Source organism: Grampus griseus, assembly GCF_964374135.1.
Source record: "Grampus griseus genome assembly, chromosome: 5".
Taxonomy (NCBI): Eukaryota; Metazoa; Chordata; class Mammalia; order Artiodactyla; family Delphinidae; genus Grampus; species Grampus griseus.
In genome coordinates, this window is record NC_138998.1 from 82,709,178 (window position 1) to 82,723,095 (window position 13,918).

The following is a 13,918-nucleotide window of genomic DNA, read 5'->3' on the forward strand; positions in this document are numbered from 1 at the left end:
AGTTTACTATTTCTAACATATTTACCAATTTAGAAAGAGAAAAAATTAAATGCTGTTGTTACAACCTTATCTTTATTATGCTGAATATTATCCTAAAAGATTTTATAGAATAAGACTCTTTCCAGAAAGCTCCTTGGCCAGTTAAGATTTTCCCATAGTCAATAACTGTTCTCATATATATAAGAATTTTGTCTTTTCAACCACAGGAGAAACATATAGAGACAGAGAAAATGGTGTACACTGTTCTTTATACCTTTAAGCGTTACACACTTCTTTAGTTTTGAGCCATACCTTATGCCTGGGAAAATCTCATTCTACATTTTACAAATCTTTACACGTATTCCCCCTTTTCCTTGAAAACATGTTACACAGAGTACCAAAAGAAAGTATTATTTAAATAAAATCAAGGTAAAATTATTAAGTAGCATGTGGGAGGCAAATTGCAATATTGGCTGTCATGCTTACAAATGCCCCACGCATACTAATGGTGGTCACTCTTGCCCTGAGTCATAAGGAGTAAAGGCTATGAAAAGCTTCTTTGTAGTTTCAACCATCTCTAGGATACTCTAACAGCTACACTGACATTCCCACCTCATAAAGCCAAGATCCTTCCTCAGAGGAAGTCTAGCTCTTGGATACTGGGTTTTGGCCCAAGTCATACCTGAAACTCCATGTGCACTTCCTGATCCTGTCAAATATCTATGTTGTCCTGCATTTTCTACAGCTCCCCATGAGTGTTGCTTACATTAAGGAAAGGTATGAGAAAGTCTTAGCTACTAATAGATTTGCCCTTCCAATAGATGGCTGGGACTCCTTTCCCTGCCAGGTTTAAAACAATTACATTGAATTTACCAGCCATACTCAGAGCCTAGAGCACCAAGGATTAAGATTTTTGTATACGTAGTTACACAGGGAGATACATTTTTCCTTATTGGAGTTTGTTTGATCAATCTTTTGACTTGTTTGCGGTCTCTATGTCTTGGGTTTTAAAGGAAACACCTCTTTGCTGGAGGGAAGTCTGTGGCACTTTGAGCGCCGGTCATGCTCACAACCCCATTCTGGTTAAAGCTACCACATCTACAGACATATTTTGAAGAAATCTGCCTGTGTCCGCTCTCACTATGTGAAAAAAAACTTCTAAATCTCAGTGGCATTTACTTAGCTCATTCATCAGTGATTTGACTAGAGTAACCCAGCTGGGGCACTTATGATCTGCATGTCTCTCATTCTTTTCCTGGGTCCAGCAAGCCGGCGAGGCCTAGTCTTCCTGTGGTAATGGCAGAAGTGCACAAAGATTAAAAAAAAAAGCAAGTCCTCTTGACCTAGGCTGACCACTGACATACTTCCACTTCTGCCCCAATCTACTGGCTAAAATAATTCACATGGAGTTGTAAGAAACTGTACTTCCTAACTCTTTCTCTTTGCTAGGGATTTTCCCTTTTATTCCCCTCTTAGTTCATGTTAGGATGGCAATATAGTCAGCATATGCTTATCTCTACTTTGAGATCACATCTCTGCATAAAGACCCACTCAGTTAGTAGGGAGATTAAAAAAAAAAAAAAAAAAAAAGCTCCTGGCTTCACCTCCACAGCTAGAAAATTAGTCCTTAATCTGACTAATTAAATGCTATAAGTGTTTTTGGGCTCACAGTCAAATTTTTTAAAGTTATGTTAAAAATTTCTCCCAGTTACTATGAGTTTTGTAGCTATTATTCAGGTAGTACAACACTTTTATATTAGAATCCCTCCCTCCCTAGCCTCTACAACTAGATTCTTGCTCACCATTCAGGACACAGTTCAAATACCCCTTTGCCATGAAGTTTCACTAGGCTGACAATTCCATATTAAGTACTCCCTTCTTTGATTTCCCAGAGCAATTATTACCAATATGCTTACTGCTGTTTTCATGTCGGTTATGGTACCCCCTGCCACACACTTACAAAGCCTGGTGGAAGAGGTACCCCAAGGGAGCAGTGTCCTTCATCACAGACCACTCTTCCTCTCCCCAACCCCAACAAACAGTCTATCTACCCACTGGCCATTGCTGGGCAAGAAAAGCTCAGCAAAATTAGTTAAGTCGAACAGATTCTCTCTCAGGAATTTGAATTTGAACTCTAGAAGAGAGGACAGCAGAGAGGAAGACAGAGAAAAAAAATATACCTAGCAAGTAGTCATATCACACTAATGGAAGAGCATTTGTGCAGGGGTCCTACTAGCTGCCTCGAATCCAGAAAGTTTCTAGCATTTCACCTTCCTATATTGCCATGGCATGGATTTTTATCCTGGAGCTCCATGAGATGTCACCTCTCTTTTTATCACATAAATTCTAATGAAAACCCCCAGGGAGTCTTTTTTGACTGGACATGAAAATAACTGACTAAAACACTATCCATTTATTATATGCTGTCTTGCGTCTTTCATTGCAAGCTGCATGTGTGCCTTTCTAGTTACTGAGACCATCAGCTCTTTAAAGGTAGAGGTATTATGTATCTTCCCCAAGGAGCTGGCACAGTGTTCACACACTGACATCCTCAAGGAGAACATATTAAATTGGAGTGACATCTAATCCCGATATTCTTTCTAAAACTAATTTTTAAATTATCCCAAATATATTTGTTATTTTCAATAATGCAAATATATCCCAAATATATTTGCTATTTTCAATAATGACAGCTGAATTCTTTCTTTCAGATATGGGGTGTCCTATACGACTTCTTCCAGATAGCAGAAAGAACAGTTTATCTAATCTATTGTTTTCTCCTGCATTTAATTTACCACCACTAGAAATGAAGAATCAACCAGCAACTTTCTTAAACCACTGCTGTGTATTCACAGCACTGAATGTCTGCTGGAAAAACTTTTCATTTCTCAGTTCTCTGCACAAATAAAAATCATACCTGAAGGTGAAAAAATAACTATGGAGAGGCAGAGTGACAAATGAAAGTGGGCCAGAAAATATCAGCTATGTATATTGTCAGCTGTTTGAATGCCTCACCACTAACCACACCCACCTTGGGGCATAGAAGCAGGGGAGGTGGGATATTATCTCTCAGGCTTCAGCTCCACACTGCATTCTGACAGCACGCTAGAGGCTCATTATATATAAGTATACAGAGTAACTCTACAAGGCTGAAGTTTTTCTCAAGTCTGTGATGTTTTGACATTTCAAAGTATTAATCTTTAATAGAAAAGATAAATCAAAGACAGGGTACCTTGGAAGTATTTTACTTAGCAATATTCTTAAATTACATCTCATAACTTTGGTCCTTCCTTGGAAGTCTATACTTGAATCTGAAACTTTTACAAAATTTTAAAGCTTCAACTTTAACTTTAAAGGTACCAATAAAGATGCAAGAAAGGCAATAATCTATTTTTTAAAATGTATGCAGGATCAAATTAGTTGTACTATATTTTTCTAATTAAGAAAAAATTGCATAAATATTCTTCCTAATACCAAAGACTATTGTGTGTCCTTTCATTAGAATTAAGTTCCTGTATCAGCCACCACTGCATTTCTTTGAAAGCCATGCTAATTCTCACGTTTTATGAAAGGATACGGAGAAACTGTCTTTTTCTACCAATTTCTCCTAAAACATGATTTACTTTCTTGCAGCTTTCATTTCCAGAAAAACAAATATTGCTTCCTTCTATGCAAGAAGTGCTGTAAATCTCAATTTTTTCCACTCATTGGAAAATATTATCTAATCTTTTCATACTCTAAATAAAAATTCAGCTGTTAGTGTTCAAGAAATCTAAAATATAATTTTTCTAGTCTGTGTGTCCATGGTAGTAGACAAGATTAATCTCCATGCAGAATATAAAATAGAGCAATTGGAGATGTGATCTAAAAAGTATAGTACAAATAGTACAAAAGTATATTTTAGTATAGTACCTAGAGCTCCCCAAACTCCTCTCTGCCATATGGAGACCCACTCATTCTCTACTTTTAATCCAGTGGGGCCTACATAAACCTGAGGCTTGTGTCAGTCAATGGAACGCTCCCCCAGGACTTTACAGAAATAAGCATTCCGTGGTTTTGGTTATTAACCTTTTTCAGTATCCATCTTACCTGCCACCCATTATGTAACAGGTGTTTGAGTTAGACTGATACAACTCCAGAAGTGGATCCTGATTAATATAAGCCCATCAATAGAGTTTCTAAATCTCTTGCTCTAGATACTGGTTCCAGAATGGGCGATGACTTTAGTTGGTCCTCACAGAATGAAATTCAGAACTTCTGTCCAATAATTTAGGGAAAAACTCTGATGATGTGGCATCTGTAAGGCCTAGGACCACTATAACTACAGCTAATACACAAAGATGGGCTAAGAGAATCCCAGAGAGTTTGATCAAACCACATCCAAAACTGTACTACATCTGGACTTCTATTATGTGGGCCAGTACATTTATTATTTAAACCAGTTTGTGCTGAAGATCATGTATGCCTGAAGTTCTCATTACCATCTTTGCCATTACATAGAGATAGCCCACCTGAGAATAAAGCCAAAGTGAAGAAAAAAATCCAGGAAAGAACAGGAGAGACTGTTTTCTGGTAATAGCAATGAGGTACTATCTTCACATGGAAGCTAATATAGTATAATTTATCATTTAAAATAATTTGAGTTGGGTTTCTTCTACTTGCAAATGTAGAGTCCTGACTAATTCAGTAGTGTTTGTTTTGCACAATTTAGTGTCTCCAAGACTGGATTATTCCTCCATTGAAAAGGCCATTATAAGAACCAGATTTGGAAACAAAACAGAAATAATGCAAATATCATGATTTTTAAGAACTTAGTTGAATATAATATGACCATTGGTCAGAAAATCTTAATTTATTATTCAGGCAAAAGAACCAATTTGCTACTTTAAAGGACAGTACTGACTAAAATTTACCAAAAAAGTTCAAAAATGGTTTAGATAATTTCATCACCCTCTCAATAGCTGGTTAGATGCCCATTCTACATGCCCCCATTGGAGGATTATTAACTATTTTATACTCCAGTTTCCAAAGGAGGTTTAAGGCTTCCTCTCCTTCCAACACCATCATGAATAAAGAAAGATTATGTGGATCAAGGCCAAGAGCACTGGTGGGCTCCAGTGCTAAGGGCTAAAACTTCCAATATGACACAAGAGGTTTGACATCCCTATGGTTTCATTCTTTTCTCTGCAGTTACTGTTTTGGAAATATCTCTTTGGGTGTTGTTTTTTATCCTTTTCTGCATCTGTTATTGTTAGAGAGGTTTTGGCCCCTTCTTTCCAAGACTTTCTCCACCCCCATCACCCTTAGGCTCTGACAACTGGGCAGAGCACTGGGGGGAATCAGACAAGCAGGCCATAAGTTTGATGGTTAACATAGAGATTGAAAAATAGGATAGCTGTATTAGATGATATTTCAACCAGTCTACCAAAAAAAGAAAAATCTCAAGAGTCAATTCTATCCCACAATAAAGGATACCTCAACTGTAACATAGATGTCAATCATAGTAAACTATTTGACACTCCTTGAATTCACTATGCTTTTAACCTTGCTAAGCCTCAATTCTTCATCTGTATTACTGGAGATAATAACTGTACTTAACTCATAAAACTATTAGAAAAATCAACTGAACATACAGTTCCTAGGTTTATAGTATTCAATAAATGTTAGGTATTAAAATGTACCTCCACCATGGCCCTTATTAGATTGTAACAGAATTAACATGTTTCTTTTAGTAGACTGTGTGATTAGTTATGAGTAGGGACCATGACTAATTTGTATTTATGTGTTCAATATTTAGCAAAATTAGGAAGTTCACAATAAACATATGTTCAGTACATAAAGAACTGAATGTTTAGAGTTCAAACTTCTATTAGCCTTCAGGGAGAATGAGAAAAAGACTTTTCCTACAATATTTAAGCCATATATAAATCATATTTAAATCATCATATATAAATGCAAATAACAATGCATAATGCAATAATTTTCAAGGTTTATGCTTTGCATTCCTACCAAATTCAAATTTTATATTATCTCTAAATTTGAAGTGTAGGTAATATTGACAACAAGGAAAGCAAGCACTGATCCAGTATGTATAGATTAAAGTAAATCAAGGTGTTCAAAATGAGAATCAGGAAATAGGTCTAAATGGCTTTCCTTCCCTTTCCCTTGGTCTTCTGCTCCTCTAGGAAGGTACTCAAATTTACTTCAGACATATGTACCACTTCTCTTACACTGCTGATAATGGGAAGCACTAAAATGCCTGAGGAGTGACAGGAAATAAAAGAGCTAGCAAGGGCTGTGATTATATGCTCCTAGACCTTTTGTTTATAAGGAACCACTCTTTTGCTTGTCCCACAAATCTAAATCATCCCAATTTCCGGAAAATATAACCACCTATTCCAAGTGTTTAGTTCTTATATGCTTTCAACAGTACTAGCCTTTCAGTCAAACCCTTGAACATTTTTAAATCTCCTGTTCCAAAGCCAGCCTTCTGCCCCATAGTGAGCTTATCAGTACTGGCCATAATGACAGATGTGTATGGATCCAAAGAAAAATTTTCATTCAAAATGACAGCACTGCAGTCTCACAATTTTGAACATTATTTGCAAAGTGTATAGCCTATGAAGGCTTGAAGGAAATGATAAGATTACAAGGCAAGGAAAACATTTTTCATGATGACTTGTTAAAAAACTGGGGGAAAAAAAGCCTTATATTTTTTTGGCGTTTATGATCTCTAAATAGGCCAAGAAAATCAAGTTAACATAATATACTTGTATATTCTTGAACAACCAAATTTATTGTATATCTTTAAAAGGCGCTGAAAATAGGCATTTTTTTTTTCAAAATACCAGTTCAGTCTTCAAACTTAAAAGTTTATTGTCATTTCCCTCTGTGGCTTCTGTCCTTTCCAATGATTTTTATGAGGACAGTTGTTTAAATTTTAATCTCAGAAAGGCATCCTGTTTTGAAACTTAAAATGTCCTTGGCATTTAGAATATCATTTAGGTGCATTTCATAAACCTGGAAACATTAAAATTCTAAGACGCTGAAGAAACACTGGAGTTTCTAAAAGAGGTTTTAAACAAATCTTCTCTGGAGATTTAATACACGGCATATTAATTTTCTGCACAAATAGTTTAGGGATGCATGATTTGTAAAAAATAAACCAATCTCTCAAATTTCTCTTATATTTTCTCTAGCAGGTGATGAGGGTTAGTATTTCTGTACCTAGAGGCATAATCCACTTTTGGAAGGGTTCACAAAGCTGGAGACCTCTGTCATAATGTAAAAATCATATTCTTCAAGAAAAAAACAGGTCACCAAAGGTCTTTTTGTTTCTTTCTGCCAATTACAAATAGACAAAAAGTAAAATAACTCTCTATTAGAGAATAGGCTTACTGGATTTGTGGAAGGAGACGAAGAAGAAACTTTGGTGCAGTTTGGTCTTTCTTCTGACTCTAGCTTCCTGGCTGTGATTCTTGATTAGATGCCATTGCATTTTCCATTGCCCTGTGAGAGATATGTAATTGATCTCTGATAAAGTGAGCTATTTCCAAACTGATGCCTGTTGCATAATTTCAAAATATTTTAAAAGAACAGGTTTTAAACCTGTTCTCTAAAAAACAATTAGCAATGTAGAAACCCTACTTGCCATCTCTACCTAATCCACCCTAACCCTCTGAAGGTCTACACATTAGGAAACAGTCCTGAAATTCTTGAGCTATAGAAATTCACCAGTTTAATCCTCGGGTTATGGAATTCTATAAAAGAAAGATCTGCTTAAGGACTGTTGTTAAGACCTAGGGAATTATGTTTAGAATATTAAATTCAATTTTAAAAATTAGAGCCCTATATTCCTTGGGCTTATTTGAGAGTACAGTGATGAAAGTGGCAAGAAGCTTTCTGTGGTAGGATGAATAATCGTCCCCTCTGCCCCCAGAGGTGTCCATATTTTAAACCTCAGAACCTGTGAATGTGTTACATAGCAAAAGAGACTTTGTAGATGTGATTAAGGCTCTTGAGATGCGGAGATTATTCTGGATTATCCAGGTAGCTCAGTGTAATCACAAGGATGCTCATAAGAGGGAGGCAAGGAATGACAGTTAGAAAAAGAAGATGTTAGACAGAATTAGGGAGAGAGCAATTAGAAAATGCTATGCTACTGACTCTGAAGATGGAGGATGGGGCCACAAGCTAAGGAATGCAGTGGCTTCCAGAAACTAGAAATGGTCCTGCAACACCTTGATTTTAACCCACTGAGATTGATTTTGATCTTTTGATGTCCAAACCTGTAAGATAACAAATTTGTGTTGTTTTAAGCCACTAAGTTTGTGATAATTTGTTACAACACACCAGGAAATTAATACATCTCTAGTAGCTTTCCAATATAAACCACATCTGTGGACATTCTTTAACACTAAAAGTGGTCCTCATGTTAAAATTGAGGCATTCACTGAACCACAGAGCCCCAGAAAGGGAGAACCTTGTTGGGTAAATTTCATTTAAATGATTGCTCTTTGGTATCATCATAAATTTTTCCTTAGCCAAAATGTGATTTAACCAGTGACAGAATCTGGAGCAGACCTTAGGACAATGAGTGAAATAATTCCATTCTTACTTGAGAATTAGGACACAAAGTTTGTAGGAAAGGGCTTGTTATGGCTCAGCATATGGCTGAAGCAAGAAATCCTTCTGATGCCACCACCTTTCCAAGAGAAAACTCCCTTTCTCTCTCTCTGAAAGAGTCCTACAATAAAATCACTATAAGATTTGAATCCCACGCTTGTGACACTGACACAGGGAAAGGGGTTTCCACACTATAGAAATGAGAGAGGAACCAGCTGTAGTGACATATGTATCAGACGCTAAAACACTATCTACCATAAACAGAGACCCATCAATTTTCAAAGCAACACTGGATCGAAGCAACAGCATCAATAAAAACCCTCCCTAGTGAATAAATCACATATTCTGGTCATGATGCAATGAGTAAAAATGATCCCTTGGACTTAGTAAGCAACTCTGAAAATCTCAGACTTATCATTAGGATATTCTGAGTTTAGATGAAAGTCATACTTTCTCTATTTGACAATGGTTAGGAACATTTGAGTATTAAAAGACTTGTGGCCTGGGTTTGTATACTCAGCTTGGTGAAGTGATTTATATTAATTCACAGGAATTCTAGTTAAAATGGAGTGCTCATATTAGATTAATCCTGTGTCAGAAACAATGATAAAACTCAAATAAAATATAAATATTTAAAACATTTATTTGAAGACAGCTGATACAGACAGGGTTTAAGGGGCTATGATTTCTGAGAGAAGGGAAGCACAAAGAGGAGAGCTCTAAAGGCAACGTGGCCCCTTCTCTGAGGCATTTCTAATTCACAAAGTGAGGGAACAGAGTCTGAGTAAAAAGCTACAGGCTCATTAGGAAGAGGCAACAGAGGATAGGGTCTGACTCTGCCGAAGTGACTGAAGCTTGAGTGACAAAATTTCAGAGCAAGGAGTGACAGAGAAGCCAGTCTAAAACTCTGTGTTTGATTTCCCCTTGAGGAATTTGTGAACTTTTAAGCTAGATATGCAACAGAGTAACAAAACAGTAACTATGAGGCTATGGTTGAGCAGAAATTCCTTGCTTGGGAGACAGAGGATGGAGTTCAGAGATTGCTAAAGTAAAGGAGAAACTCTAGGAGAAACTATAACACCCAGACTTTTATTTGAGACCCCAGAAAGGCTATGCCTCTGGTAATAAATCTGCCTGAAACAGACCTGCCTGAATAAACACTAACACCAACCTTTACAAGGATCAAGGTGATCTGTTTGTGTTTGCACTCTGCCTCCCAGAAGCAGCTTAATCTCCACAATTGTTCATCACAATATACAGCATTCAGTAAAAAATTATGAGCCTCGCTAAAAAACAGGAATGAATGAGTCACACGAAAGGAAAACAACAATAAATACAAGCTCACAGGTTGGGAGTTTTACTCAAGTATGTTACAATAAATATGTTTAATAAGTTTAGAATAAGAGGAAAAGATGGAAAATTTCAGCATAGACACAACTTCATCGAAAGGAATCAAACAGAAATTCTACAACTGAAAAATACTATATCTGAAATTAAAAATTCACTTCTGCCTCCAGACAGGATGGAGAAGATAGTAACAGGCCGTAACTCCCACTTGAACTAGGAAAAACATGAGATAAATCACAAAAACTATATTTTTAAAAACATCAGAGACTTGTGGATGCAAAGAGGAACTCATGAATTAAAATACTAGAGAGAGAAGAGCTTCTCCTGGGTAAGCTGCGTTTTCCAACTACTTTTTCCTGAGGAGTATCTATTGAGTCTGTGCATGTACTGAGAAGGCTTACCATAGAGTGACTCTAATAGGATAAGGGGGAAACAAGTGGAACTTTTGACATTTGTGTGATCTGGAGCAAAGCCCCAAACATAGAGCTGTAGAGCCCAAATTGCTAATTCACATAATCAGGAGCAAATAAATGAGTGGTTGTTTTAGGTTACTAAGTTTTGGAATAGTTTATTACACGGTAATAGATAAGGTAAAATTATAACATTCCCCTTATGCAGGAAGATGATTCAGATGTATGTAGCTAAAACAATTTAAAAACTAAATAGGTAAATTGCAAACACAATAATATAAACAAATAAATACATGAACAAATAAAATAATCTGTTCACTAAGAAATAAATATGGTGCTGGGATAGACACTAATTATGGACACTTTAAAAATATAAGTGATAAAAGTAACATTATGTAAATTTAAAAAATAAACTTGAAAATCTAGAATAAATATTTTTGTAAGAAAATTTAAATTACCAAAATGACTAAGGAAGAGGTAGAAGGATACAATAAACAAAAACTACAGAATTGAGAAAATAAAGACCTATCCTTTTTAAAAATAGGAAAAAAACCATAAGTACGGTAAAAGACAAAATTTTCCCAACTAATTTGAAGAAGCTAGTCTAATAAAATTTCAAAATTGGATGAAAGGTTCAACAAGGTCCATGCCACTTATGAATACTAATGTCAGAAGTTTGCAAATTCCAAAATAAAAATAATAGTAAGTTAAACATATTATTTACTGAATAGTAATAAAATTAAGAAAATTTATCTAGGTAAATCTATCATTATACTTCAATACATTAACAGAATAAATAAAAATAATTATTATTATTTTATACATTTAGAAAAGGTATTTGATAAAATTCAATATTCATTCATGATTTTTGAAATGCAGTGCTTTGGAAGCTGTGATGATAGAGCAACTTCTTTAACAGAACTTCCAGCAAGAAACAAAATTCAAGGTGCAACATCAAAAATGCAGAAATAAAACAAAGATGAACACTACTGTAACTACTATTCAACATTTTGCTGTCAGTCTGGCCAACAAAATAAGAAAAATATATTACAAACACTGAAAAGAGACAAAAAACTATCACTGTTAGATGATATGAATTTCTACATAAAATCAAGAGAGTCAACTGATAAATGATGAATAAAAGAGTTCACCAAGATGTCTGGATACAAAGTTAATAAGTAAACACATAAAATTAACTGAATCTCTAGTTTACATAGTATATATAAAAATCAGTATCAGGTCCTATAGGGACTAGAAGGTGTGTTCAACCTGCTAACAGGAGGTGGGCATTATAATTGGTAGTTCTATCTGAATCATATGACTGGATTTTGGGAGGAACAGTCCCCAGAAAAGCACAGGATAAAAAAAATAAATGTTCAGCATAAGGCTCAGGGACCTCCTTGAGTCCCAGATCTAGTTGTGCCTGAGACCAACTACAGCCCTATCATTGCAGTACCACAAGCCAATGGTTTTCTTTTAATTAGTGAAGGTGGTTTGAACTGGGTTTCTGTCACTTGCAATTTGACATTTGTAAATCTTAGTTGACGTCCACAGCAATTTTAGTTTAATCTACACAGATCACACAGTGTTTCATTGTTACCATTGAAAATGTTTTATAGCATTTCTCACAGTTGTAAAATGGGATTTTTTTTCCATTACATTTTATGTCATTGCTTGTGTATAGGAAAACTATTTAACATTATATGGAATTCTTGCTACATCTTTTGGAATGTTTGTATATCTGGGGGGTGGGGTGGGCTGGTGGTTGAGGTCTGTGCATGTGTAATGTAAATATAAAGATTGAGGCATTCTGTATAGACAGAAGCATTTTAACCCCAGATTCTAACATCACGGGAACTGGTATAAATAATCACCATCTTAAATAGGGGCAATAACGTCCAAGGCCTCACCTGATCACTAATATTGAATTAGAATATTTTACGTTGCTTTCCTAATGCCTTATCATTATAATCCTAACAGCTCTCATGCTCATATACTGAAAATAGCTTTAAAAACTTGCTGAAAAGGATGAGTATTAAGTAGTACTTAGAAAGTGGCTATTATACCTCGTTAAAGTTGTGGAATTAAACTATTTAAACACCTTTGTTAAGTTTTACTGAACTTTCTCATGTGAAGCTGATTATTCTGTATGGAATACTTAAACTACGGTTACTACATCGTGTTGTAGCTAAGATTTATACATAAATTCTAAAATGTTTTGGCTTCCAGATGTAATAGAAATTTGTACACTTTACTGGTCTTCAAATTTGACACCTGATGCAATAATTTTGTGGATTCTAAGACCTTCATACATATATTCTTCAGAAGGTACATCTAATGTTATTTATGAGGTCAAGGCCTTGTACATTTTTTTCCACCAGGGCCTATTTATTTTGCTTAGGTTCTGCCAAAGACCGCTAATCAAAGCCAGGCATTTGTACACTTCCTTGCAAAATACAGCTTTAACAAGAACTCCCCCCAACCCCCATTACCCTAGATATATGATCAGGTTCCTCATTTTCCACCATCCCCAAGGTGATGTCTGATCACCCTGGTCTGTCTTCAGCAAGAATCCTGCTAGGTTGGTTTAGCCAAAATCTCCCTTACCCCTAATGCTTCCTCTTAGCAATTTTCCATCCACTGACCCTCACCTTTTTTCCTTGGCTAAAGTTCCCACTTGCCCACTCTTAATATGAAATTGAGCCCAATCTCTCTACCCCCTGCAAAATTCAATTGCAATGATCCTATCTATACCTACCTCAGTGGTCCTGAATAAAATCTGCGTAACCATCTTTAACAAGTTTCATGAAAAATTTTTTCTTTAAGGCATGCTGTATGTCCCAAGGAAGGCTAGGATAAAAATTAGAGGACTTGAGTCTATTAGAAACTATACATCAAATACATGTCCTATAAAAAAATTGTTTTCAAATTGCAAATCCAGTATATTATTTGTATGCATGGTATTTTTAATAAAGTCCCTTATTTTGTGACAAATTGTTGTTGAGTTCCCCCGATACTGCAACTTTTAATTTTGGCAGTTTTTTTTTTTTTTTTGTATAGTGAAAAGCGATTTTTTTTCTTCCTTCCCCTCTTAGCCCTTTTTAGGAATCCTTTTTAGGAATCCTCCCTGAGCTTCCTGCCGGCTTTAAGCCTCGTCTATTTCCCCCATGCCTGAGTACTGGACCAACACTTGGTAAGAATTTGGCTCTGAGGAGTGCTAGGTTGAGTGACAAATGGATGAGGATGGAGGTTTTATTGAAGCATCTGAACCGCATTTAATTTTCCGTGTTGCTTTATTTGTTCCTTTTAGCCCTCAGGATATTGAATTTTGTGGGCTTGGGTTGGGTCGCTGGTACTTCAGGCGTTTAGTAGTATGAAACAATCTGTTTCTCCCGTTAGAATAATATTCTCATTTATATTAACGGCGGCTTACTCCAAACTGCTTTACATAGCATTTTTCTAAACCTCCTGAACGAACGCATTTTCCCGTTGAGCACTGGCATTGCTTCAGCGGCCTCTGCCGACCTCCTGGCTTGGCAACCTGCACCCCGCTCCAC